The sequence below is a fragment of the Artemia sp. Qi Xiang Cuo genome, chromosome 13 (genome assembly GCF_049724085.1).
Source record: "Artemia sp. Qi Xiang Cuo chromosome 13, ASM4972408v1, whole genome shotgun sequence".
Lineage (NCBI taxonomy): Eukaryota > Metazoa > Arthropoda > Branchiopoda > Anostraca > Artemiidae > Artemia > Artemia sp. Qi Xiang Cuo.
In genome coordinates this window covers 29,385,105-29,412,854 of record NC_142806.1, presented here as the reverse complement: position 1 = coordinate 29,412,854, position 27,750 = coordinate 29,385,105, and the positions used below count along the sequence as shown (strand labels likewise).

The window sequence follows — 27,750 nt, the reverse complement described above, 5'->3', positions numbered from 1 at the left end:
GTATAAAACCCATGTCATTTTATTTTTTTTAGGAACGCTTAAAATAGATTTGAGCCTAGTTTAAGCAGTTACCTCTTATTTGGAGTGGCAGGAGGCGATTGCGCCCTATATTTTTAAAAAAAACTTTTTATACAACAAAAATTTTTCTCTTTAAATCCCTTTCCACGCTCTCCCCTCCTCCCCCCATACTCCTTCTAGGATTCAGTTGGACAAGTCGACTATTTTACCAAGCAGCAAAATCACTGCCATCCCCTTTTTTAAGTATTGTTATTACATTTTTTTGTAACTTCACATGAAAGAAAAGATAATCCCTGCCCCTCCCCCTTACATTTTCTAAAAGGGCACCACTGAACTTAATTCACATAGGAATTGTTTTTATGACTATTGAGGAAATCACAGATTTAGTGCCTTTGTCTATAATGAAAATTTTCTATATGAAGTTTGCAGTTGGCGCGACTCGAACACCTGAAAATTAGGCAGAAAATATGCTTCTGAACTACGGTGCCATGAACAGCATAGCCAAGCTCAAAGTACCGCCGATCTGTTTTATCATTCAAGCTTTTTTTTTTTTTTTTTTTTTTTTTGTTTTTTTTTGCAACAGATAATTTGATTCTGCTTAATACAAACCTGTAAATTTGAACACATACTTGTTTATCTCTAGGAAATGAAAAATGAAAATCGCTGCTTGAAAATGAACGTGTAGTCATGGAGAGTCTTGAACTAGGGGAGTAGAATCAAAGAAACAGTTTCTAAAGGTAATGTCACCTTCCAAAGAAAAATTTACCTTTTTAAGGTAAAATTACATTTGTAAAGCAAAGGTAATTAATCAAATGCCAAAAGTGGAGGAAATCCGGTTTTTCTTTGTTTTTTCGCAGCAAAGCATGAATTAAAACATATGTACATATAACGCTGGAAAAAATCTAAAATAAAATAAATGTCTTACAAAAAAAAAAATCCATCTTTTTAAACCAACTTTTAAAGAAGTTTAAAATGTAATGAATTTAAATTTTAAAATGAAAAAATCTAAAGTACAAAAGCTAAGTCCAGAAGAAAATTTTTCTATTAAAACTATTTACAATAATCAGACAAACACACATAATGGTAAGTCTAATTTGAAGGACAAACTAAATGATTAACACTCTGAAAAGAAACGAAAAAAGACTCACAAAAGAAATGTTTTTAAGATTAGATCTCCGACGCTTGAGGAATAAGCTCCAATTTGTAATTAGCACTGATGCCATTCCAGACTATATTTTTACATCAGGTCATTTTACTGAAAGCGCTAGTTACCAAATAATCCCAACGCAATGCTGGGAAACATATGCACATAGTACATACCTGAACACAGGAATACTCTAACCCTAAGATTGAACTGGAGGACATCCTTAAGAGAAATTTCGACCAAGCAAATAAAATGAAAATATTGGACTTCCTTTTTATCCTGGGGACCCTTCTTCCAATAAAAGCATGGAGTGTGTTAGCCAAAGGCAGAGTATTGAGCTCACCTTTTTTTTTCTTTTTATTTTAAGAGACAGTTTAATATTTTATACAGAGTGGATTCGTAAAAAAAACAAAATTAAACAACATATCATAAACTTATATCCAATAATTTATGAACAAAACTTGAATATATCAATCACTTGGTTCAAGAGACTTTTTTTTCACAGGTTAACATTTCTGAGTATCTGTACTTTTGCATATTTAATGGAAACAAATAACAAAGATAATAAAGGACATGACCTTATAGAACACGGTGTTCAAAAATAATAGGCACAAATTGGTCAACAGCACAAATAAAACAAAAGAGAATATATCACAAGCAATGGATGATCTAAATTTCCATTATTTATCGAGGTTCTCCCTCGCACTTATCACAATGGACTAATCCAGATTCATCACACACCATACAACGTAGAGAAACCATAAGATCGTTGAACTGAGGTCGCAATCCCGATTTCTTGTACCCATGGCAAGCAGAACAAGGAACAAATCTGTAATCACCACACTTTTGACAAACTCGACAAGGAGACGAGCGCTGTAAATAAATATAAATTATTTTCTTGTAAATATCACTGAGATTGTAGACTAACTGTTCAAAGACTCGAGTCAAATTATAGCCACATTTCTTGATAAAATCAATATTACTCACAACTAAGGTGCCAAAAACCTATACTGTGCCTAATTGGTGAGTTGAGCAATGCTGAAATTAGAGGCTTAAAATTTAGATCGAACAATCCAGAGATCTTCCAATTTCCTTAATACTTTCGATTTTTCGTAAAAATAAATAAAATACTAGCAGTGCTGCTAGCACCTTAAGCGGCGTAATTTGTTTATATCTTTGGAGGTGAATTAAATTTTTGAACTGAATTGAGTGAACGTTCATCAAATGGAAATTTATTCTCCAATAAACTACATTTGGAGACATACACACATCCTAGGATGGATTTATTATAAAACTTCGAAATGTTGGCCCCATGGTATGATTCGTTGTTTTAGTCTATGTGTAGTATGTTCTTTCCTTTGTGTACTTCATTTTTTTCCATATGTAAAGGCACTAGATGTCGTTGAGTTTCTTTTTCAACAGAGTTTCATTCTTGCACAATTTTTCTATGACTTAGCACAACCGTAGTTTTATAGGTGAGACATAGAGATGTATTTTGTGAGGAGAGAGCCCAAGAATCTGTGAGGAGAAAGCCTAAGCATTTTACTTTTTTTTTTTTTTTTTACAAATTTTTGTTGTTGTCACGGTTTTTTTTTTTTTTTGTCACGGGGGTGACAACAACTATTTTGCCACCCCCAAAACTGAAAAAGATTTCTCCCGGGAGATTTCCCCCGTGGAAAACTCCTCCGCGGCCATAAATTCACCCACGGACACTCATCCCTGCTTAAATCCCTCCCTTGCGGAGAAATCGTCCATGGAAAGTCCCCCCCTAAAACAAACTCCTCCGCGGGAAATCCCCCAGAAAAATAGTTTAAGCAAAAGCAACTTTTAAATATGTGTCACGCAGACTGACCTTTAATTTCAGTCAGTGCGAAAAGTATTAAGAGGCCTTGGAAGGGGGGAGGAGAAATTGTATACCTAAGTCCTTCACAAGAGTGTGCTCAGCAACTACTGAAAGTTTCTTGGCGATCTGATGAACAGTATAATAATGCATACATGACACACGAACAGACAAACACACACAGACATACATTTGATTTTATTTGTATATATATATATATATATATATATATATATATATATATATATATATATATATATATATATATATATATATATATATATATATATATATATATATATATATATATATATATATATATATATATATATATATATATATATATATATATATATATATATATATATATATATATATATATATATATATATATATATATATATATATATATATATATATATATATATATATATATATATATATGTATATATATATATTTTTTTAGCTGTGAATATCCAAAACCTAGTTCATTTCGACATTCATTGGTGAATCTCCAAATTTTTTTTTCTCTGCTTGGATTCATTAGCTTTGCGAATCAGCTTTTTCAGTCTTATGCAAGCTTTGATGGTAAAAGTTAGGCAAGGTTAAAGTAGGTTATAAATCTCAGTAATGGTTAAAAACCTAACTCAGCCTAACCTAATCAAACCTGTCACCATTAAACCTAGTATAAAACTGAAAAAGTTAACTGGCAAAGCTGACTAAATCCAAGGAGAAAAAAATGTATTTCAGACATTCACCAGTGAATGTCGAAATTCACCAATTTCGGACATTCACGGTAACATATACATCGTTAGACAAAAGTTTTTTGAACTTATTGTCTCTGAATTATGATGCTGTGGTTTTAAGTCCCTAAATGCTATAAAATATTAATCAACTGATGACCTGTGGTTACTACTAGTCGTAAGATCAAAATCCAAACTGTGTTTTCCAGGTGATGTTGTTAAAAGCCTTGTACTGTTTCTCATCAGACGAAGCCTGAAACTAACGGGATATACCTACATACAGGAGGGGGGGGGTTACCAAAGAATTGTCGAAGGTAAGTCCTGTTGATAAGTTAATAATATATAAGTTGCATGAAAAATACACTTCCCGCGCTTTATTATTGGTGCAACAATTCAAATTTAGAAAAATTAAAATACTAAAATTAAATATAAATAAAAAAAACAAAAATGTCCCAAAAGCTGGGAAGGCATTTTTTTGAATTTGTTTAATGAAAATCTACCAAAAGTATTTTCCAAAATATATGGAGTAACTCCTCACCATTGACTCAGTAAAAAAAGCAAACGAAAGTATTTCTTACGTAACAACACCAATTAATATAATAAAGCATTGATTGAAAATGATTCGAGCAGGAGGAGATGGGTTGTGCAACGTCCACTTTGATGAAGAGTATACGACGGAAAAGATGACAGCTGCCGGATCACACATTTATTTATCAATACTACAAGAGAAGCAAAAGCGGACTTACTCATAGCATTTTTAAAATCCATCGAAGTTCACCAGTCTCGTTTAAACGGTCCACTGTTACAGTATTCTGGAATACAAAGAAATCGCAGATGTTAGAAAAGTTTTAGCCAACAGAGCTTAATGAATAACTACATATACAACATAACCTTATATAGCTTTTGCACCTTTGAAACTCCTTAGCTTAAAACAAAAATTATCATGTTTTCCTTTAGCTTCTTCGTTTTTCATTACCTGGAGTTTCGGAAATAAAAATCTCTTTTTGTTTTAGAATATTTAACTGATAAGAAATTTTGACCTTGATAGGTTATAAGCTGTGTAATAAATTGAATGTTAAAGAACATGTAGTAATAAGAAACTGATAAAAGAAGAAATTCAAGTTCCTTTAAATGAAAAAAAGGCCGGAGATATCTGATGATAGCCATAAAAATCATAAAAAACTATTTTAAAAAACTAAATACAATAGTGGGTATTTTTATACTTATTTGTTTTGCTTTTGCATTGCATTAAGTCAAACAAACAAAAAGCCACTGTTTTCCGAAATATGACAACAAGTATACTTGTTTACAATTTGTTTTATTTAGCCTACTTTCTTCACACCAACCAGAACCAAACAACTTTCTCTCTCTCTCTCTCTCTCTCTCTCTCTCTCCCCCTCTCTCTCTCTCTCTCTCTCTCTCTCTCTCTCTCTCTCTCTCTCTCTCTCTCTCTCTCTCTCTCTCTCTCTCTCTCTCTCTCTCTCTCTCTCTCTCTCTCTCTCTCTCTCTCTCTCTCTCTCTCTCTCTCTCTCTCTCTCTCTCTCTCTCTCTCTCTCTCTCTCTCTCTCTCTCTCTCTCTCTCTCTCTCTCTCTCTCTCTCTCTCTCTCTCTCTCTCTCTCTCTCTCTCTCTCTCTCTCTCTCTCTCTCTCTCTCTCTCTCTCTCTCTCTCTCTCTCTCTATCTATCTCTCTCTATATCTATATATCTCTCTCTCTATCTCTCTCTCTCCCTATCTCACCCACCCTCGCCCTATCTCTAACACTCTCACGAAATCTAACTATATCACTATCTAACACAAAAAACCTATCAAACGCTATCTCTCCATCACGCTATATCTCCATCTATATCTCTCTCTCTCTCTCTTTCTCTCTCTCTCTCTCTCAACAAAGAGTCCACAATTCCAAATTTTGTAATAGAACGGGCCAGCCAGTTATTACTGCTGTTCTAAGGAAGAAGAGGACGACGTATTTGGGATATGTCCTTCATATGCAATAAAGCCACCCTCCTTATTGGATACCAGATGGTCAAAGAAGCCAAGGCCGCCTAAAAACTCCTCACGGCTAACTTTTGACCGAGATCTAAGGACGGCTGAGATCTTGCTAGTACCGGGGTGAGAAGACGCCACCACGGCGGTACGGTTTCGCAATAAGCACAGACGATTCAGTGACGATCTAGGCGCGCCATTAAAGGCTCTGGAGGAAGCCAATAAGCTAGAAAAAGGCACTGGAGGAGGCTAAGAAGCTAGAAAAATAGGATAATCCCTAAAAAGGAGTGGGGATTTAGAAAGCCGACAATTATTCCCAGCCTCTTGTAAGACCAAAAATACACAAGTTTGCAGTAATCAGAACAAAAGTGACACTTTTCTAGCAACTAAAAAACAACCTGGGTCTCCTTCTCCAGAAACTATTTGGGCAGGTGTCCAACCTGAGAAAATATGTAGGCACACTCTTAACATGCTGTTAGTTTTGACTAAGGTTCAATATTATATTTTTCTGCTAAAAAAGGGAGTTATCGACTACGGTACTTCCGTTAAGGTCTTGCCTTTACTGCTTTTGGATATATCTTTTGTTTTATTATTGTGGAATATATTTTTTTTATATTTGTTATAAGCTATATATATTTTTATTAAAGCACCATAATCGCGTGCTATTCGTGTTTCAGAATATTTAGGACTAAATGCTGCCTATAAACACTTAAAACACAAATAAACACTAATATCAAAAATATATACAAATAGAAATATCAATAAAAGCACGCATCTAAATACCCCAAACAAATATGCCTGTAGAAAAATGCTAAGTGTACAGTTATTTATTAAAACTGATGAAAATACAACATTCTTTTTTGTCTATCTAATTCTGTTATATCAAGATCATACAAGAACTCAAATATATACAGCAAGATGCATAAGTATCTAGCCTATACCTTGTAATTAAAGAAACAACTACAACCAGTGACTGGCGATCAAGCGGATAATTTAAGAATTTTCCCCTTTCAAATATATACGATTGCCCCCCTTTAGATTCTGAAAAATATCTTTTTTGGAATTTTTATTGAAAAAAATCGAAAAAGCAAAACTGCCACCTATCCCTAGATCTTAAAAAATACATTTTTCATATCTTCTTAAAAAAAAAAAAAATAAAATACTTAGCCCCCCTCCCTAAATTTTGTGAATTGGCGCCTATTCTTGACTTAAGAACGGCGAGTAGGACGTAGGGGATCTTGAAAATGAATTTAATTCGTTGAAAGAAGTATTTTGCAGGTGATGTTTAGCAACAGCAGTATTGCACAAGTGTTTAGTCAGCAAAATTCTGGGTACAAATCATTCCTAAGACTTGTTTGACAAATAAGGAACAAAAGAAGTAAACAATAATCTATAAATAAAACAATGTGATTTGTATTCTTAAATTTACCGTTATTCTTTTTCAAGGTTATTGCACGTATTATTATATAGTATTTGTTATTACACCACCTTGCCAAGTAAACTAGATGGGTTTTTTTTTTTTTTTTCAGGAGAATATTTAATTTGTTTTAAAAAAATTATATTAATAACACCAAAATAAATTTTAAAGCTTTAACTTGCATGAATATAAAAGAACAAAAAATTACAGCAAAATATGCCATGTTCCTGTAACTAGATTTCAGATCAGCTGTGGTAAAGTTTTTTTTCTCACTGGAATTTATGGCTAGCCTTTCTAAACTTGGCATGTTTAATGGATAGGTACCCTCCTTTCCCATATCCTATTAGGTTATTAGAATAATTGGAAGTTCCCATTTTTTCTGAAATACATTGTACATTCTTTTCTCTCTTATAGAAATATTTTAAATAGGAATTTGATATCCAAATAAAATGGAGGAGAGACAGGGGGGGGGGATATTCTGAAAATAGAAGACACGGTTGATATATAAGAAAAATACAAAACGTACAAAAAAGAGAAAAAACCGTAAAAAATTTTTTAGTTTGGGGAAAGGGGCGGGGTTTAGTCAACCTTAACTAAGTTAAAATCAGTTTTGCATTGGTTTTTGATATAAACACTACTAGATCATAGCCAAATGTTTATTTTAAATGGGTTTAGATCCGATCGATTCAAAACATTTGAAATTAATTCACGCTCAGTATTAACAGACTGCCCTTGTAAATAGGAGTTTAAGAGCAAGTAAACTTGTACTACAAATATTGTCCAAAAGAAACACATACCCCAAGATGTCTGCCGTCAAGGAAAAGTTGGGGCACAGTGACCTTATCACCTCCGAGCCGTCGTTTGACCTCTTCTTGGTGTTCGATGCTTAAGTAGACATCCCTTTCCTCAAACTTAACCAACAGTGTTTTTAAAATTCTTCTAACTTTTAAACACTGAGTGAAAGTTTCTCGTATTAGTCCCATTGACGTGATTTAAAGTACAAGGCGGCCATTTTCTCTTTCTAGTGTCCCCTAAAAAAAAAAATATTGCAAATATTAAACGCTAACTAAGCTATTGTGCAGCTTGTTCTGCAGCTCGTTCATTGTGTAGCTCTTTATTGTCAAACTTTACTTCGTTTGCATAGAGCCATTCAAAAAAAAAATTAAGAGGAAAGCAGACGGCTGGAATTGTTCGGATGCAAACCAAAGCTCGTCCACGAACTGCTGGTGCAAATCAACGGTTTCTTGAACAATTTTGATGGAACAGTGTTGATCATCTGCCGCAGAGTCCTGACTTCAAACCCAACGATGTTTATCTTTTTCCTGAACTGAAGACGCGGCTTGGAGGGAAGTCAAACCAACGAGGACCTTCAAACCAACGAGGACCTTCAAACAACGTCAGGGATCATTTGAATTCATTGGCGACAAAATTCTTTGAAGTGGGTATTGAAATGCTTGTCCACACATTTGAGGAATGTCTCAATCTATTCAGTTATTATGCCGAAAAGTAACCGTAAGTACGCCAATCTTTTGGTAATACAATTATTGGTTTATACGAACTTATCTTTTATTTATAGCCTATCGGACGTTGAAACAACATTCGAATGTCATTGGAGTCATAGTTTCACATCTATTTACTCCTTGAGTCGAAATAGTGATATTGCACAGACATATTCTTAGAGAAAGATTTAAACTTGCTTAAAACAGTAAAGTTTTCATTTTCACACGTTCTTTGCCTATTTTCAGTGAGTTTTTCGATCTAAAAATAAATCAAAGCTTTTCAAAATTCAGGCTCGGTAGATGGATAAAGCTGAATATCAGCTATTGAAGGTAAAAAAAATAACCAATAAAACCACAGGACTGCATAAAAATAACAGGCCAGAAACTTCGACCGAGAACAAAAACCTTAAGAACATTCTCTGCGTTCAAGCACATAAATCACCAACAATTCTGGAAATATTTGCAAAAGTATGGATGAAATACCTTTCACTAAATTAAAAAGTATGTTAAACTAGGCAACTGAAACTTTCAGAGATGGATATACAGCCTATAGCAGAGCCTGGAGAGCGGTGGCGTCAATTCACGGAAATTTAGAGGGGGGAGGGGTGAAAAACTATATTTTTTAAATCTAGTGGGACAATTTCATTGTTTATATTTGTTACATTTCATTTTTTTTTAATGAAAATAACAAAAATATATTTTTCCAAAGCGAGAAGGTGGCAATAGATTCTCGGGGAGCCCTTCAACTCAAACCATTCCGTACTTGTAGCGTTCTCACAAAGAAAAAAAAAGTTTGGCATTGAGGCTGCTTCTCTTCGGCTATAGGTCTCGACAAGCCGATTTCCATGATTTGGGAAAAGTATATTCCAAATTGAGGGGAGGGGGGGGAGTCCAAAGTTAGGCCCATTTCTACACCTTAGTTTCAACTGAATATCCATCCATCAGGGTTTTATTCACCGACAGCTTTGGAGTCTTGGATTTGTCGATTTGCACAAATTGGTATCTGAACAAAAAAACAAAACAAAAAAACAAAACAAGGTTTTTCAAAAGAAATTAAGGAGCAACATTAAAAGTAAAAGCGAACAGAATTTCTTCCAAATATGAGAGGGGACTACCCCTTTCTCAACCCTCACTCATGACACTCCTTAAGTCTTAAAGGTCTTTAAAAATATTTACCATTCAAACTCTACGGCCCTTCTCTTTGAGGAGCCTTTCTTAAAGAATAAAGACGAAAGATCAAACTTTAGCATAAAGAGTGAGGATTGAGGAAGGGGCAGCCTCCTCATATGCGGAATAATTTCTTGTCGTTTTAAGTTTTAATGTTTCTACTTGCTTTCAGTAAAAAAAACTTGTTTTTTATTTAATTCCTTACCGTTTTTCAAACCCAGCCAGGGGATCCCCTTCCCTCCCCCTGTGTAAATTTTTCCCCTGGAAAATTTCACCTGGAAACTTCTCTCTCCAGAGAAAATTTTCCTCGTCGAAAATCCCTCCCCCCCCCAAAAAAAAATGTACCATATATTTTCCAATAAAAAATAGGTCTACTATACATAAACAATGGGTAAATCACGCAACTTACAGCCCGTCCCCAGGCACAATGGGAGGAGAGCCAAGTCATTCTCAAAGGCATTGTTGTTGGACCTTTCAACTATGCCGAACCAAATGGCTATTTCAAATTTGTGATGAGATGTCTTTGGGGGGGAGGAGAACGTGGATAAGGGGCGAGTTGCCCTCCAATCTTTTTGCTTACTTAAAAAGGCTACTAGAAGGTTTTATTTCTGTTCAAATGAGCCCTATATCGATCTTCCAGGACCATTGGTTCGATAAGATCACCCCTGATAAAACCCACATTTCTGTAGATAGGAGCTTGAAACCTCAACAGTAAGGGTTCTCTGATATGAAGAATCTGATTGTGCATTAAGATCTTTTGACTTTTTGCAGGTGTTTCCTCCCCTTTCCGAAAACCAGGCAAATTTTCTCAAGCTCTTAGCTTTTGATGGATAACATTTAACTCTGTAATCACTAAATATTCGGAATCAACATAAAAGGCAATTCTTTTGACGTATCTATAGCAAAATTCTGTTTTTAAAGTTGTGGTTATTATTGGCCCGAGTCGCTTCTTACTGACAGTTCGTTACCACAAAGTGTTTGATACGTGTTAAAACACGTTAAGGTCGGCTAGTGATTGTGGGTCTTTTCTAATTTGACAAATAATTGAATGTTTCTGATTACATTTAAAGAACATTCTTAAATAATTTCAGCAACACGAACATGGCTATTCAGTTGTAAAATGATTTAGTGGAGTTTAGGATTTTAGTAGAAAATGTGTCCGAAAAAAAAACACAATAATTTTTCTCTTAGAAATAACGACAAATCTCATCCTAAATAAGAAATAGTCCGTTCAATTTAAGAATTTTGTATGAATTATTCATAATCTTTTTTATAGATTGGAGTTATTTTCTAAATCTAGAAGAAAAAAAATGTCAATATGCATAACGTAGCAAAATTGTCTTACTGCTTAAAATTAAAAAAAAAATTGTGCACTCGTTTTAGAACGCTCTATAACCCGGTTAATAAAATTGTATCTGCCTTATTATTTGTTCGACCGTTAGATATCAAAAATTTTTTTTTTTTTTTATGGAATTGGATAATTTTCCCCCTCAGTTCACGATAGTTTACGCATTTATTAACTTTATTTTTAATTTCAGATTCCAAGTCAATTTATAGATTTATAGATTATAGATATAGATTCCAAGTCCATGTGAATCTCCAAAAGGAGATTCACACACACTCTTGGGAAATATGAAAACAATTCCTGGAAGTATGAGCGATTTCAGAAAGTATTTATATACAACCAATTACACAATATATACATAATCTAATATAAAGGTTGTACTTCAAAATACTTTTCATAAAATATATCCCTTTCGAAATATCACTACTGTTTTTTCACTTTTCCCAGTAGTTCTTATGTTTTTGATCAAACAGTTCGTAGTAAGGAATTGTTAGTAAGGAGCGACTCGGCTCAATAGTAACCGAAACTCTAAAAACTAGAATTTTGATATCAATAGATACATCAAAAGAACCAGCTTATTATGCTGATTCCATCAAGTTTAGTCTTGCCTATCAAAAGTTACGAGCCTGAAAAAATTTGCCTAATTTTTGAAATAGGGGAAGGCACTCCCTAAAATTCAAGGAATCTTGATGAAAATCCCACCATCAGATTCAGCGTACCCGAGAACCCTACTGTAGAAGTTTCAAGTTCCTATATACAAAAATATGGGAATTTTGTTATTTTTGCCAGAAGATATATCACGGATGCATGTTTATTCGTTTTTTTTTTTTTTTTTTTTTTTTTTTTTTTTTTTTCAGGAGTGATCGTATTGAAATAATGGTTCTAGAAGATCAGGAGAGGACGCATTCGAACGCAAATTAAAAGTTCTAGTGCTTTTTTTAAATGACAAAGAAGATTGGAGGGCCATTGGCCCCTCCCTCGCTAATTCATTTCCCGAAGTAATCTGATCCAAAATTTTGAGATATCCATTTTGTTCAGTATAGTTGAAAGATCAAATAACTATGTATTTAGGGTTAAAATGACTCGTACAGTCCGTATGGAGAGGCATGTAAGTTATGAAATTTGCCCATTGTTTGCGTATAGTTTTTGTTGTTGGGAAGTATACAGACATTTTTCAGGGGGGGGGGGGTGAGATTTTGTGCTTGGGGTGGATTTCCATTGAGAGAACCTTCCTTGGGGAGCGAAATTTCTGGGGGGGGGGGAGAAATTCCAGGGAAAATTTTACACTGGAAAGATTTGACAGAATTCCTATACGAAATTCTTGTCAAGTGTTTGCCGACTCAATTTTGCATGTGGAGATGTTCCGGGGGATCCGGGGGTTATTTTCCGTGTGTTTTGATTTTCGGGAAAAAATTCTACGGAAGGAAGCATTTCCGGGGTAATCGAGAAACCGATTAGACATTACAGTCTTTTTCAAATGAAAGTATGCTAAGGATAATTTTTCAGGCTGAATCCTCCGCAAGGAATTTTACGGGGGGGGGATTTTCAGCGAGGGTGGAACTGTCTGGAGGGAACTTGACAGGGAGGGGAGTGCTTTACGTTGGATGAAGTTCATGGATGAGTTTCCCGTGAGGAGGGGGGTATATTTCATGGAGGGTGAACCAGAGTTACCTGCATTATTTGAAAAACGAACAGAAATTGAATTAAAAAAACAAGATTTTTTTAACTTAAAGTAAGGAGCAGTTAAGTAAGAAGAATAGAAATTATTCCGTATATGAAGGGTTGCCCTCTCCTCAATAACTTGCTCCTTACGCTAAAGTTTGACTGTTTGTCCCAATTTTTAAGAACTGCTACTGAAGCACAGGGGCCGTTTAATTAGAATAGGAAGCATTTTTAATAGTGCTAACAGGCTTAGCGTAATAATTTCTTTTCGCGGAATAATTTCTGTTCGTTTTGAGTTTTAATGTTGCTCCTTACTTTCAGTAAAAAAAAAGCATTTTTTTATTTTCACAAAGATGGCATAAGTCACTTGTCGCTTTCATGAAACAGTGACAGATACTTTGACACGATTGCAGTAGCAAGCATGAACTCACCAATTAACCTTTGAGCAAATGATAAAAATCATGATTATTTTTAAAAGAGATTTTATATTTCTGAAAACAAATAAGAAATTGGTTTGATAATGTATTTTTGTTTTGTTATGCTTCTTATCAACACAGGAATGAATAACGTACAAATAAAAACAGTGATAAAAAGTATTCACCAAACTATTGACAGTAATATAAACAAAAAACAGCATTTTTTATTTAATTTTTGTCTATACAAAGATATTTTGCCATTAATTCCCCAAAGTAAGCTACAGTTTTCATATTCCTGATATTCTTTGCGTAAGGTTTCTTATATATGAATCTCCAAAACACTGGTGGCGGAGGTATTTGCATTTTTCTTGGGGATATGGAATTTAGAAAAATGTTTTATTATTTTTATATGCATTTGGATAGTGTTATGGGCAAAGTAGGAGCAATACAATGTTATTTGTGCAGTAATTTAGCATTTAATTGCATCAATCTGTAGCAACACTAACTAGATTGAATTGGACTAGACATGCTACTTCTTCTTATTGTACGTTAAGCTCTAGCCTTATCTTTTTAGCCCTATGCTATTTTTGACAGGAAACGTGAATTTGCTTTTCTTTTAATGCTTGTCAGAGTCAACTGTCGTTTGAGAAGGTTGCACCAAAAAAGACTGTTTCTCAAGTACTCAGTCCCAAAGGGTTGCTTCTACCAGCGATCACAGCCAGCTGTTTGCCTACATGTTTATCCTATTGCCGAGGAAAACGGCAGCACAAGGAGAGAAAGCTCCTCAGAAGAGAGTAAAAGAATGCAATTAGGCCCGAGATACGCTTGGCGTTTTTCTACCGAGCAATTCTTAGAGAATAGTATGGCGATATATTCAAATATTATTCTATGAATAGTATGGCGAAGTACACATTGGACGAAAAAAAACAAAAAAAAACGCTCGGTAAAACAAACGTCAACGGCAGGAATGTAGTCGTCCATTGTCACCACAATAAACGAATGCAAAAATAAAAGATCGTTTATTTTAACACCTACACCGAGATGGTGGCCTATGGAACTAAATGGAAGCGTACATACTCGGTTGTTTTTATCGCTGACGACTGCTGCTGAGAGATTTTGTTTGCAGAGGATACATCTTAAAAAAATAATTAGAATTTATAAATGAACTTCTTTTCCTGGGAAGCAAGAGGGCAATTATCAAAAAAGAAGAAAAAAGCTGGATAATTTGATTAGAAAGTGCTAAGAAATTCAAGGAAGTTTGAAGTGTCGGCGGGTAGGGCCCAAATTCGACGCAGAGAGAGAAGTCTGCCTCTCCTATTCGCTTCAGTTCATAGCAAGCGTTTGCGGTTCGATCGGTCTGATGTTTGCCATCGCCAGGAACTCGGACAGGCTTTTAGACCATCACTTTTTCGGTCGGCCGCGAAGTCGCTTCCAAATGACTTGTGTAGGGTCAAAGTCTAAGATCGCATTTGCCAAAGTCAAAGATCGTATTTGTCCAGACCATTGTAGGGTCAAAAACTGAGACTGCTTGGTGAGCTGCATCAACTTCTTGTTACTCACGAAGTCAAACCACCTCCGAGAAGGACTTTCGATCCTTCTCAGGTTCTTCGACTGGAAGGTACGTCGATGCCCTTTAGAATTCCAGATGGTGCATGCCATGCCTCAGCTCCGTAAAGCATCACAGAAGTAGTAAGTACATATGGAATTTGGGGACTTTACGTTCCCTGGCAGCTTTCCATGGTTGATTACCAGACTAATTAATGCTATTGATGTCAATTGCATATGGAATTATACAAAACCTACCAGACAAGTTTTTTTGACATAATTTACGTGGACTAGATTTCTATTTCATGATATACATGTTTTTTTAGGGTAAATCCGTGTCAGAAAAACCGGTGCGTCTTTTTTAGCTGCCCTAAATATTCAATTATTTTTTTGTATATATTCAGGTTTCAGATTAGAACTTTCTACAGTTTGAATAGTTCATTCAATCTACTAGTATCAATATTTTTGCAATCATTTACATAGATATGGAATATTCTAAGCGACTTCTGGTGAGTAAAATTTTCTAATTATTATAATACAAAGAAATCTATTTTTTGTCTCGCCATTAAGTTAAGGAAGAATTTCCTTACTTACGCCCTTTTTTTTCACTGTGCTGTTAGCTCTTTTAAAAAGCTTCCTTCTTTTAAATATTAAACAGTCCATGTATTTCAATTTTATTAAATATTCAAAAAAGAGAGGTAGAATAGATATCTCTTTTGAAAATGCTGAAAAAAATACTTCTAAGGCCTTCGACAGTATTGATAGGATTTTCCTGTGCTTAGAACTGTTAAAGGTAGGCTTACCAAGACTTTTCGTTAGGATACTAGCTGATATGTATAGAAAGACATTTGGTATAGTTAAAGTTTTAGGGAAGGGATTATCGTCGCCGTTTGAAATTAGAAAAGGAGTAAAACAGGGTAGTAGTAGTATTTCGCTTAGGTTGTTCACGTTGTATATAAATGATATTGTTGACCATTTTAAAAAAGGTATGGGGGCCCCTACGGTGTCACTAGGGAACCTGACATTATCTCTGTTGCTTTTTTGCTGATGATGATGCGGTGTTAATAGGCTAGTCACCAGAGGAGCTCCAAATCTTATTGAGTATACTATAAGAATATTCAGATAGAAAGAAACTAGTGTTGAATATTAAAAAGACTGAGATTGTGATTTTTAGAGGAATTCGCGTGAATAATGACGATCAAAAAGTAGAATTTTATTATAAAGGTGAAAATGTAAAAGAGACCGAAAATTTTAAATATTTGGGAGTAACACTTTCAGCAAATGGAGGATGGAAAGAGCATGTAAAAGAGATGATTAAGAGAGGAAAAGCAGTTTCAGGTGCCATTTTACGTAATTCAAGGCTTTCAAGTATAAAATATCTAAAAATGCATAACTATGTTTTTTTCAGGGGGACTTAACCCCCCCTTCCCTCCAAACTCAAAATTTTCCAAATTTTACTTTAAAAGCTTTTCCTTTTAAATATTTCTAAAGTGCTAAGAGACATAGAGCTCTACAAACACCAGAATAAACTTTAGAGGGCATTATTTCATTACTAAATTTTTTCTTCTTTTTTAAGGATGTTGAGGTGGATTCAGGCAATTACCCTCCCTCTGAAAAGAGACCAAGATGGGGTGATAACACATCGATGCAAGCTGCAAGACCATCAGTCATCAGATATGCCAGTTCCAATACAAGTCCGATGGACCAGCCAGGACCCTCTCACGCCAGTGTTAGCTCTGCGCAAACCTCTACCCAAGCTGGGAGGAAATTGAAAAGAGAGTGGGATGCCTCTCATAATGCCTCAGCCCAGTCTACTCAAGATCGTGAGGTTGACCCCCTTCATGCTTTGCCAGGGACTTCAGGTGTAGAAGCCCAGTCAGAATTGTTAAGTATATATATAATTTTTTTTCTTTCCGTATTTTCAAAAATAAGGCAAATTTTCTCAAGCGCATAACTTTTGATGAGTAAAACTTAAATTTGTTTCTAAACTATTCTATAATAATCCTATTTCATTTTCTTTTATTAACCAAATTAGCAATGATTATATAAAATAAAAGAATGATTATAACACGGAAGTAGCAAATAGCTAATCATACTTTTCTATAGATTTATAAAACCTTACCTCTAATTTCTCTTTTAAGCAAGATGTTTTCTAATGCAAAAATCCAATTATTTCTTTAAACAAATCACTATTTCACACTTGATGGTTGAACAAGCGTTCTTAAACTAAGATATGTTTTTGCACTTATCTTCGCGCATATTTAATCATTTTATCAAAATAACCCATCGGGAAAGGTTGAATATTAATCCAGCAGGTATAAATTTTAATGTTAATCGCTCGCTCGCTACAAAGTGGGAGTTTCAAATAACAGGATGTTTCTTATCTTAGATGAAACGAGAGATATAAGCACAGGAAAAATCGCATAAATTGTTTCCACAGCGCATTTCTATCTGACGCTGTTTCAGCAGCACGTTATAGGCTAATAGAATATAGGCTAAGGGGTTAGAAACGCAATTTCAACCTGTAAGAATATTTCAGCGTGTGTGTGTGTGTGTGTGTGTGTGTATCTGTTTGTTTTTATATGTGTATATGTGTGTGTGTGTGTGTGTGTGTGTGTGTGTGTGTGTGTGTGTGTGTGTGTGTGTGTGCATGCATGTGCGCATGTGTATGTGTGTTATTAACAAAATTTGTAACTTATTATGCATTTGTTTGATAAATTCGAATCCAATTAAGAAAAAAAAATTGATTGATAAAAAGAAAAAAAAGAAAAGTGTGTTATAATTGTGATAAAACTTTCGTCAAAGAAAAAAAAACTTAATCCATTCATTTTCTATTTTCAGGGGGAAGCTTTGAAAACTTCTGCCTTCCCTGGTCCGGGACTTCAAAGTATCATGGGTAATTGTCCCCTCTCACCGGATGATGGTGTTAGTGAAGGTACGTTATTTGATATCCCCCTGGATTTTCAATTTACAGCTGAAGAAATGGACAGTCTTATACAAATTGTTGGGCCTCATTTTTCCGTGGACCCTTTTAACGACAACTTTACTATTAGTGAATTGGATCCTGTACAAATGGGGACATGAAAATAGTGCTATGTCCCCGGAACTACGTGAATTTTATTTGTTAGAATCTGCTCTAAGTCACTTGCAAACATATAGGGTAGATTTTAACCCTCCCGAGGAAAACGTGATTGACGGAAGTATTATTTTAACTGATCCTGTGAATGTTATCCATAGCTAAATCGACAGAATTCGAGCGCAAATTGAGATTCAGATTCAGAAATGGGGGGGGGGGGGTCAAGGGGGAGGTAAAGCAACAGTGAAAAAAAAATTCTATTTAAAAAAGGGAACCTTCGGGGATATTTTTTATTTTCATTTTTCAAATGGCAACCAGACTTTTTAACCAGGTATAAACGAATTTGAAGACAACTTTTTCAACTGGGTAAATAAATTGATATCAGCTTTGGACACGTTTATCGAGAGTGGATGTGGGTCCACAATTTTATACATTGAATACATGGATCTGGATCTCAGTAGATTTAAAAAAAAACTTTATTTTAAGGGGAGCGGGTAATCTAAAAATAAAATGCCACCCAGATTTGTCAGCTACAGGAGAGATTCAAAGTATCAATTTTGAAATAGGACTGCAATGTTTTAAGCTCGCGTTCTTGGCGAGGGTCCATAAGAAATTGGAAAATGATTAAACAATGAAAATTATTGATGACTTTGCACACAACGGTGGAAAAAATTTTCCGTAAGTAAATTTTGACTTTGTAGAGGGAAAATATCAGGTGTCCATTAAGGAATCAGCAATATATGAAAAAGTAAATGAAAATTTGGGGGTGGGGGTGGTTGTTCTCCGGTATGACACTGAATTTGTAGATGGGGGAAAAAAACCAAATAAAAAAGGGGTTTTGTATTCAGTGAGGACACCGAAGGTTGAAAATGTTAGAAATTGGGTTTGGATTGTTTATGAGCCTTCCAAAGATGCAAGTTCCTATGATAAGTTTTTCCCCGTTACTACAATAGGTCAACTCTTATCTCAACGCGTTCAGAAATGGGAACGTTTCTATTGTCCCTTATGCCTTTCCTCCTTAAGATATGAGCAGACGTTTTCAGACACCATGGGCAACTGCAGAACTCATGGGAATCAACGAAGAGAAATGCCGGTAGAAAACAAAGACATTTTACAATTTAAAAATTTCCAAAATTCGCTGCTACAAGTTGATAAAATATCTTTAGATTGTGAAACAAGACTGGTTGAGGTATCAGACCCATCAAGGCCAAATACAGTCAAGGAACACAAACTAGTTGCGTGTTCCTACGCACACGCCCGTCGCGATTCCAACATTAAAATGCAATTGGAAGTTTTTTTTGGCTATGGATGAGGAGGGCAGCATGGAAAAGTTATTGATATCTTTAATAAAAACAGCAAACGGGACAATTTCACGATTGCGTGACATCAACTACCCAATGAAATTGTCAGATAAAGAGCAACTGGCATTGGAAAAGGGGACGATTTGCTGGGTCTTTAGGGATGCTCTTGCCCCAAAAGACACGGTGCAGGATCACAACCATCTTACTGACCCCAATTCAACGGGAAAAAGTAACTTTCGGGGGTGGGCTCACAATTCATGTAATTTAAAAATTAAACAGCAACTTTTTCTTCCGGTTTTCCTACATAACTCTAACTGCGATCTAAAGTATGTGCTACCAGCATTGGCGCTTCTTCAAAGAAACGGAACAGTGGATGATGATGCATAGGTAATAGACAGATTTTCCTACAAAATCATACCTAAATTAGGGGAAAAGTTGCTTGTTTTGGAATTTATGTGGAAATTTTTTGAAGCCGACGTTGAGTACACAAATAAAATTCACTGTTTAGATTCCTACAGTTTCTTCCCCAAATCATTGAGCGAATTAATTCATGTACAGAAAAACGATGACGGTTGCAATGCTTTCCCCCTTCTCAAGCAGCAATTTCCAAATGATTTATATTATTTGTTGACGGTCAAGGGCATATATCCTCATGATTATTATTGTTCCATGTCGAGATTCACCGAAAAAACTATTCTTTCGAATGAATCGTTTCACGACTGTCTACTCGATTGTAGGTTTACCCCCGAGGAATACAGTTTTGCTAAAAAAGTTTGGGCAGAGGGAGGGTGTAAAAATGGCTTTGACTACTGCAAGCTGTATTTGTCGAGTGACGTGTTAACTCTGTTAGACATTATGTGTAAAAACACGGACAAAATCTATGAATAATGTAATCTTGATTTGGGCTATTATTTTTCATCTCATCATCAAGTGATGGACCTCATTCAACAATTTACCTGATGCGCAATTGGACTAATCACGGACATTGATCAGCATCTGTTCATAGAAAGATCAATGAGGGGTGGTTTTGTTTTTCACGGGGATCACATCTTGGACAGCGATCCAACAGGACAGAAAACAGGTACAAAATCAGATATAGATTTCCTCGATATGATTTCTCTTTACCCCTCGGCCATGTCCCATTATACGCTACCTTGCGGTGACTATAAATGGCTCAATGGCCCTCAAGCTCCCTATTTTCACAACAGTGACGACGACAGTGTTGAGAAGAATGGACCGGTTGGATTGTTATATTAAATTGATTGAGAGATACAAGTCCAATTTTGCGATTTAGTAAAAGATTTTGTTTTCCCATGTATTATTAAACCTTCGACTAATGAATCTTTAAGCCCCCACATTAGGCGTTTAGTCGAGGTGGACAAATTGCATTGGTCATTTTCAAAAAAAAAACTTATTGCTGATCTTCTGCCAAAAAAAACATAGTTGTACATCATGTAGCTATATGGATGTGCAACAACGGTTTCAACGTCACAAACGTTCACAGAGCACTTCAGTTTAGTCAAAAACCCTATCTGAAAACGTTTGTTGACACTTTTGTCAACAAACGTTCTGCAGCGCAGACGAAAGCCGAAAAAAAAATTTATAAACTCATTTTGAATTCGGCTTTCGGAAAAATGTGTGAGAGTGTTTGCAATAGGAATCGTTGTGACGTCATGACCAATCCCAAACACTTTGCTTGAATTATTGCCGCCCCAATTTATACTTCTTTTACAATCATTGGCCCCGACATGGTACTTTTGAATAGGAAAAAAAGATGCATTGTACTGAATAAAAATATTGTTGCAGTCAGTGCCATCTTGGAGATCTCTAAAAACCTCTGTTTGAAATTCTACTACAATATGGCTAGGGTACAGTGGCCGGAAAGGGGGCAAGTAGAGGTCTGCTACGGGGATACGGATTCTCTATTGTTAAAAGTAAAAACTCCAACTCTAATGGATGATTTGATGCATGGTGAAATTAATAGGTTTATGGATATACTACAACGATTGGATTGGTCTTGACGCTTAGCTAGTGAAACGTCTGGCACCCACTCAGCTTGTACTTCTTAAATCATAAACGGGAAGCGACATGATTTCCCGCGGTATGTTTGTAAGTCCAAAGGTGTACTTTATACAGCCACACGACGAGGAAATCAAGAAACGTTGCAAAGGAGTACCCACGCGCTATGTGGATAAGAATTTCGACATGGACATTTATAGGAATTGTATTGTTGAAAATACAATTCCACGAGCCAAATTGTTGGCAATTCGTTCTCTCAAATACAGAAACTTTACTGTAAATGTAGAAAATATTACCATGAGTACCATCTCCGACAAGGTCTATGTTTGTCAAGACGGTGTGACCACCCTCCCCCTTGGTCACTATTTAACTTCAGACCGGGCCGAATGTGTTATCCATAGGGAAAGTCTCGGTTTGAATAAAGTCCTGTAAATTATTTCCTAAACCTTTGGGGGGGGGGGGGGCTCGCGGCCTTTGGGGGGGGGGGGGGGGCTCGCGGCCCGGGGGGGGGGGCGGCCGCCAGCGGGGGGCGCACCGCCACTATCAAAGTTATCTTTTTTTTTACTTAGAGCAGATTTTTTTTTGTAAATGTTTCATTAAAAAAAAAGTGCTTTAATCTAATGTTGTATTTTCTCTCTATAAATAAACAAAAAAAAAGTGAATTTATTTAAGTATTTTTTCTCAGTGTGCCTATGTAAATGATGTATTTTTTTTATAAATAAATTAAAAAAAAGTGTATTTTTTCATGTTTAATGTGCTTTTTTTTTAATGTATTGTTACTTTTTTTATGTATATAATAAAAGAAAATATGATTCTTTATTCGTCTTATTATTATTATTATTCTTGAACGGAGTAGTAGTAGGGAAATTATTTAGTCATTAGACAACTATAGTCTACGGTTAGTTGTCCAGGTGAACTGTTGAAGGGAACATGTATCAATTTAAAACACTATTAAGATCGCTTCTGTCTGGGCTCTCAATGTCAGGCTAAACAACACTCTTGACTAAAATAATTAAAAATTGCGATAAAATGTTTGCGGAAAAGCTGAAAAAAATCTACTATTGCTATAGTATTTGGCAGGAGTCATACGATAAAATAAAAGCAATTGTTACCACCACCATGGGATTGGTGCAGATACAATTCATACAGGGACTTGATGTTTTCAACATTATTGAACCAAACTCTTGACTGATTATTGACGATCTGGCTGAATCCATTGAACAATGGTCCCAGGAAATGCTTCAATTGTTCACTGATTGCTCTCATCATGAACAGATTTCCGTTACTCTGGTTCTACACAGTCTCTTTCATCAGAACAAATGTGTGCGAACACTTGCTTTGAACTGTACCTAGTATATCATCCACAGAGTTGTTCGTGATTCTAGCTCGCTAATAACCCTCAATAAACAAATCTATCCAGGTGCCCCTAAATTTCTGCTTTCAGCATTCAATCAGGCAACTAATAAACCCCACGATTATATGCTGTTAGATCTTAATCAAACTATACCCGATGATCTGCGTGTAGTCACATATATTTTTGACGGTAAAATTACAGTATATATCCCCAGGCACACCAAAAAGAACTAGTAGTTACTATGAAGACACAGAAGAAGCTACAGGAAAATTAGTATCTCTTTCCAGTTCTAAGCAGTTAAAAACATCAGCTCAGAAAAGCCATGCTCAAACACGATGATGACAATGATTTCATTAATCTAATATCCGAACTTTTTTTAAATTTGACCGAGGGTAATGTTCACCTGTCAGAAGTAGTTAAGCAACAGGAAAAGCAACATCGTTCCATTGTACGTACATTGGCCTCTAAAAAGAAAGGAAAGAATTTTAAAAAGAAACGACTTCTTCAGGCGGGCGGTAGCTTTTTCACACTTTTACTGCCAATAATTGCAAGACTTGTAAACAGTTTTCTCTAGTGTGAGAATGGCAAAACCCTATAAATTGACTCCAATAGAACTCGCTCTCTCACCAGTGGAAAACTTTGAGAACAATCTGAGTAAATTCTTTGACAATGAGAATACTGAGGATGATAAAAAACTGATTTTACTTCAAGATGCACTTTGCCGATTGAATAAACACAGGTTCTATCGATTAAAGCCCACTGCTGCTGCTGCTGATCCGAAAAAAGAATAATCTCCTCAAGAGTGTGCTGCCGGACCACAATTAAAGAAGTAGGAATTGTATTCATTTGTATTGAAAATTGGAAATCTATTCCCCCAGTCTTTTCTTGAACAATGAAAAGGACTCCTAACCTTTCTCTTGGAAAGTGGTCAAGATCACATTCAAGTTGAGAGCAACGGGAAAGGGATAATAATTCGGGGAAAGAGCCATAATCTACAGGATTTAATGTATGATATGGTTACAAATCGCAAAGGACTAATATCACTTGACGCTCATCTATACAATTTTCTAAATACATTAAACTTCCCCAAAAGTCTTATTGGCAATAGACAAATTCTAAAAAAAATAAATGAACATGCATCATCATGATCATCAACAACATTGACACCATTAAAATATGAAGAAGAAGAAGATTTTAAATCAATTTTGGAAAATACTAGCACACCACTCATAGCTAGACAAAAGCGAAGACGTATCAAGTCAACGTCACCATTACCACCACCAACAGCCAGTATACAAAAGGGTAGCGGACGTTACACAACGTTCAAAATGGTTGAAGTTCTGAAAGGTGTTTATGAAAATATTGGTGAGGCGGGGAGTTTAAGTTCCCCCACCACTCTTTCCAAAGTCACTGGTGTTCACACTAAAAGTGTACAAGACTATCTACAAAATGAATCAAGTTACACTCTACATAGAAATAGTAGACTTAGTGCCAATCAATATCGAAGAACTAAAGCCTTTTACCCGTTGCATATAATGAAAGCAGATCTCATGACTCTAGATGAGCTTCAAATACGTCGCAATACACCGTACAAGTACATTCTACTTGCAATCAGTGTTTTTAGTCGCTATGCATATGCAATTCCATTGCGATCAAAAAGAGGTGTTGAAGTTGCTCAGGCCATTGAAACTATTCTCGAACAGGATTCATATAAAAAAACTCAAACGGATCGCGGTAGTTAATATGTTAATCTTCATGTTGCAAAAGTACTAATGAAATATAGTACACTGCTCTATCACGGTCATAGTTCTATATAGGCTGCATTGGCCGGACGATTGATAAGAACTATTCAACTTTTAATTTCAAGATATTGTAAATTTAAAAATACACAGGTTTTTATTCGGGGTCTAGATAAAATCATGTTGATTTACAATCAACGCCCTCATCGATCATTCTCTAACTCTACGCCAACGGAAGTTCATCATTCTGATCATGATACAATTGATACCTTTCTTAAACAATATTCCAACGAATCAATGTCAAGAAGAAAACTAAACTCAATTTTGGTGAGATTGTCCGAATCAATAGGACAACCTATGTTTTCGAAAAGGGGAAGTAATTTTTGCCCACCGATTTTTTTAAAGTTTCAAAAACTAAAGACAATAAGCCCATATCTATTTACCTGCATCATACAAAAGCTGAAGAGACTTCCGATGGCTATTACGAATATGAATTACAAAAGTTAAAAATGCTTTTGAAATCTATCAAATTGGAAAGATATTAAAGGCAAGTAAACACAGGTTTCAGAAACAATTACGTGTTCGGTGGCTAGGATATAACTCTGATTTTGATTCTTGGATCGGTGTTGAAGATATTGACAATGCTCCATGATTTCCATGTAACTTCCATTTCCAACTTTTCCGATCTTATCTACAGTGACATGAATATGAAAAGTGATTTTCGGACAAAACTCTCCCCCACCATCAAATTCGACGGTGTATATGAAGTGGCTCTTGTCGACTGTATTCTCTAAAATACCTATGATATCCTGAGAAAGAATCGTGTGTATGATATGAAACTTATACCATTCGATTGGACTATGAATGGTTTGGGTTATGCCGACTATGAATGGGTTGAAGCACTTAAACCTAGCGAGTATCCACATGCCAAATTTAAATATATTGAATATGATAATATGGGAGATTTGTGTCGTACAATCAATCGAAAAATCTCATATCGTAGGAGTGGTACAATCACTTTTAATTATTAATTGAAGCATGATAGGATTTACATAAGCTCATCTGATGATACTGAAACAATTATTCTCATTAATAATATGAAAGACGTTCTTGGCTTTAAGCAGGATACAATCACCTGTGAAAATGCTCGCGTCGTTTACGGGACGGATCAAGTTGTTTTTGCTGATTATCCAACTGGTTTTGGCTCGGAATCCTGCTTATGTCTCTGTGTATCCTTTGTGGAAACACTGGCAGTCGGTATTTCGAATGTACCTCTCCTACGTGTTCTTGAAAGAAAAAAAGCTCATGAACTTGTTCATCACTATAATATAAAGCATCTTCAGTACGTTCCTGTAAACACTTCGTATTTGGAACTCTATCAGTTAACACTAAGAAGTAAATTGGGCGATCCTTTAGCAATAACCAAAGGCTTACCAGCGATTACATGTCACTTTTGACCCATTGTTAACAAAACCACAATAACCTAAAATGAACAATAGAAGAATTCGGATTGTTTATCCCAATTTCGAGTGTTAGGCTGGTGCTTTGAGTCTACGTCAGATCGGCAATGGATTGGACTACTACAAGGGGCGTACTACAATGTCTGGCTATGGTCTTGGTAGCTGGTTTGCTAGGCTATTTCGTTCTGCACTACCCCTTGCCAGAAAATATCTTGTCAATGCTGCATCAAATTTTGCTGCCTCCATACTACAGGACTGGGGGTCGGGCAAGAATTTCAAGGAGAGTGTTAAGGAAAATGTTAGATCTTCAGCAAGAGCCGTTCGTGAGCAACTAAAATCTCGACAAAATGGGGAGGGATTGAAAACGATGCGTTCGCGTCATTCACTCATCAGTCTCCACCCACGCAGGAAGCAAAGGACATCAACAAGGACTTTGAGGAATAAAACAAGGAAGGCCAACAAGAAGAAAAAGAAAAAGATTGTTAGATCAAAGAAGGATTTCTTCTCTTAAGAAGAATTATCTCCTCCACAAGGAATTTTATCCATCAATTAGTTCCTCATTGAATCCATTCAATGCTGAAAATGTTGATGTCAGTGTCAAGGAAAGGTACTATGAACAATTTCCCCGTCAGCAATCCCTCTCTGAAAATCCACAATTTCAGATATTTTCTAATGAAGACTGTTTCATTGATTTGCCATCAATATTTCTTGATTTAAATGTTGTAGTGAAGAAAAAGTAAGATAATACAACTCCAAATGCCGGCGAGGGTCTCCTATGAAAACTGTTTTCTACACAACCTATTCAAACAGATTAATGTATTTATTAATGAAACATTGGTGAGCACTAGCAATAATTTACCAAACTATGCAAGCTATATAAAATTTATGATGATGACGCCAAAGGCCTACACGGAGTTGAGAGGCATTTCATTAGGCTATGAATATCGATCAGGTGTTGATACTAACGAATAGTTGACTACTGCAGTGACCCAGGAGTATCTTTTAGTTGGGAAATTAAAACATGAGATAGTCAATATATCCCAATGGCTACCCCCCAATGTAAAGATTGACATAAAGTTACAGATGGCCCCATCGAATTTCATTTTGAGAAAAACACTTCCTTCAGCACCCGATGCAAATGTCATTATCACATCGGCAATTCTCCACATCCGAAAACAACGGATTATGAGCTCTGTTGCATTGGCAGTGGAAAAGCTAAGAGCCAATGGTAACAACATTAAACTTCTTGTCCCCCATACGATCACCAATCAACGTCACATTGCCACCGACTCTCGTAGCTGTAGCGATTCATCATTTATCAATGGAGAAATCCCATCAAAATTGGCTTTGGCCTTTGTGAAGAGTGGCAGTGCCGTTGGATCCTGGACTAAATCCCCCCATGATTTAATTTTTTTCGGTCTATCTAGCCTTGTGTGCAAAGTGAATGGTATTCCACTGTACACTCTATCATTTGACAAAAAATCCTATAGAACTCTGTACGAGTTGACCATGCAATCCCTAGATCATGACTCTCAACTATTTGAAAATGGAATAACCGATTCGATGTTTTCAAAAAAGCACGGGGTTTTTGTTTTGGATTTGTCTGGCATACAGGATATGAGCATAGTACGAACAGGGAATGTACGTTTAGAGTGTACATTTGCCGATGCTCTGACTGAGAGTATCACGCTAATATCACTGAGTCAATTTGAAACCTATTGGGAAATCATACCCGACGGCAGTGTTCTACTAGACCTTGCACCTTGAACACAAACCAAATAATCAATGTATTTAATATGGATCCATACATGTCCCAGTATATGTCCTATTGCATACCTTCGGACTTCATTGGAAAAATTCCAAGTATTAACAATACGTTTATCATTCTTAAAAGCAGTCCGTTAACTTTTAAGACTGTCCATTGGTTAAGCATATTTTTAACAGCAATTAACATTTAGTTTTTTTACTCTTTTAGCACATAGTATAAATTCTATATATAAAACATCAGAAACTTTATTGAA

At 35.7% G+C, this 27,750-nt stretch overlaps 1 pseudogene across 1 annotated transcript in view; it reads right to left on the bottom strand.

Annotated features, from left to right (window-relative positions):
- Positions 1-1,044: 1,044 nt before the first annotated feature.
- LOC148945163 (glutaredoxin domain-containing cysteine-rich protein CG31559-like) overlaps positions 1,045-27,750 on the bottom strand; it is a 43,081-nt pseudogene continuing 16,375 nt past the window's right edge. Inside the window, exons 2-3 of the transcript XR_016142711.1 lie at positions 7,944-8,177; positions 1,045-2,167 (exon numbers count right to left, since the gene is read on the bottom strand). The product of XR_016142711.1 is annotated as a glutaredoxin domain-containing cysteine-rich protein CG31559-like (transcript). The remainder of the gene's footprint in view (positions 2,168-7,943; positions 8,178-27,750) is intronic.